The sequence below is a fragment of the Triticum dicoccoides genome, chromosome 5A, assembly GCF_002162155.2.
Source record: "Triticum dicoccoides isolate Atlit2015 ecotype Zavitan chromosome 5A, WEW_v2.0, whole genome shotgun sequence".
In the NCBI taxonomy this organism is placed as follows: Eukaryota; Viridiplantae; Streptophyta; class Magnoliopsida; order Poales; family Poaceae; genus Triticum; species Triticum dicoccoides.
In genome coordinates this window covers 194,455,090-194,457,365 of record NC_041388.1, presented here as the reverse complement: position 1 = coordinate 194,457,365, position 2,276 = coordinate 194,455,090, and positions in this window count along the sequence as shown.

Sequence of the window (2,276 nt, the reverse complement as noted above, 5' to 3'; positions counted from 1 at the left end):
CCAAGTACTCGCCTAAGTTATGAAAATCCTACCGAGTGATGAGCCAGACTTCCACTTGGAGGCTTAGCTGCAGTCCAAGTACTCGCCTAAGTTATCGAAATCCTACTGAGTGAAGGGCAAACCTCTCACTCGGGGGCTTAGCTGCAGCCCAGTGCTCGCCTAAGATATAAAAATCCTACCGAGTGAAGAGCAAACCTCTCACTCGGGGGCTTAGCTGCAGCCCAGTGCTCGCCTAAGATATAAAAACCCTACCGAGTGAAGAGCAAACCTCTCACTCGGGGGCTTAGCTGCAGCCCAGCGCTCGCCTAAGTGAACTAAGGAATAAGTCGATTGCGGTATGAACCTGCAAAAGGCATTTCGAGCCAAAAGCAATCATATTCAAACGACAAATTCAAGTTCGGATCGATACCTAAAGGAACCGGAAGTGCTCAGGCGCTAAGCCCGTTAAGGTTTATCGGTTACAATTCCACTCGGCATACCGAGGCAAATTTAAAGCGTCGAGCTTAGAAGAAGTTTTTTACCCCTCCTGTGGAGGGCTGGAAGATGCAACAAACTCATCAAGATCAATCCCATCTGCGATCCGAGTGGCAGCCGCAAGGAAAGTTTCCATAAAGGACCTGAAGTCGTGTTTCTTGGTGTTGGCCACCCGGAGGGCCGCTAGCTTGTCTTCTCGCGCATCTTTGCAGTGAACTCGGGCCAAACACAGAGCAACATCTGCACCGCACCGAGCCGAGGATTTTTTCCACTCCTGCACTCGACCAGGGATCGTGTTCAAGCGAGCCATCAGCGACTCGAGGTCATTCTGAAGAGTCTCCCCGGGCCAGAGCGTCGAGTCGATGCGAGATGTGGCGACCTTCAGCCTTGCAAGATAGTCCACGACAGCTGCAACACGGGACTCCAGTCGGAAAACATTCATGGCAGCTTCGTCGTCCATCGGAGAATTGACGGGGTCAAGGTTTGGTTCCAGCCGGCTAGTTTCTTCTTCAAAGTTTTGACAAAATTCTGCAAATACGATCACCGAGTCAAGGCAATGGTCGAATGGAAAAACCACGGTTGGAAATGATCGCCGAGCATAGAGATTTACCTTCAAGCATAAGAAACAGCTTCTTGTCAAGACCATTCAGGAAGGCCTCCAGATCTTTTTTCTTCTCAAGAACAGCTTTCAGATTGGCATTTTCTTGCTCAAGCTTGGCGACTGAAGCTAACTTCTCGTCAACAATCTTGACCTTCTCAGCTAGTTCAAGGTCCTTCTTCCGTTCGGCCTCCCTCACCTTACCTGCAAGTTACAGCAAGATCAGATTTTGAAACAAATAAAGGGAAAAAGCAGTCGTCAAGGTCTCACCAAACATACCTTCGGTCTCCTCCTTTGCCTTCGTCAGATTCTCCTGAACCAGCTTCAAATTCAGCTCGAGCTGAATGTGCTTGTTTTCCAGCTCAGAGTAGCGAGCCACAAGATCACAGGAGTTCTGCGAAGAACCAATCGACTAAAATGTCAAATATAATTCACTTCCGAGTGAAAAAGGAAAAATCACGGTTTCTAAGACTACAGCCGAATACGAGCATTCGACCGTAGTCTCGGGGACTACACCCAGTGGGTGCACTCAGCGTGCCCCCACTAATCGACCAGTCGAAGACAGAGTCGACCAGTCGACCGGTTTGTGAAACCCAGTCGCCTTAGTCGAATGACGGAAAGACTGAAATTATAAAGCCTAAGGCCGACTGCCCGCAGTCGACCTTAGCCTTGGGGACTACACCCAGTGGGTGCACTCAGCGTGCCCCCACTAATCCTATTTGAAGACAGAGTCGACCAGTCGACCTCAAAAAAAAACAAGATGTATTCTTTAAGACTGTAACCGACTACCAGCAGTCGACCACAGTCTCGGGACACCCAGTGGGTGCACTCAGCGTTCCCCCACTAATCGACCAGTCGAAGACAGAGTCGACCAGTCGATCGGTTTGTGAAACCCAGTCGCCTTAGTCGAATGACGGAAAGACTGAAATTATAAAGCCTAAGGCCGACTGCCCGCAGTCGACCTTAGCCTTGGGGACTACACCCAGTGGGTGCACTCAGCGTGCCCCCACTAATCGACCAGTCGAAGACAGAGTCGACCAGTCGACCGGTTTGTGAAACCCAGTCGCCCTAGTCGAATGACGGAAAGACTGAAATTATAAAGCCTAAGGCCGACTGCCCGCAGTCGACCTTAGCCTTGGGGACTACACCCAGCGGGTGCACTCAGCGTGCCCCCGCTAACACGGAGTTTAACTCGACACACCCA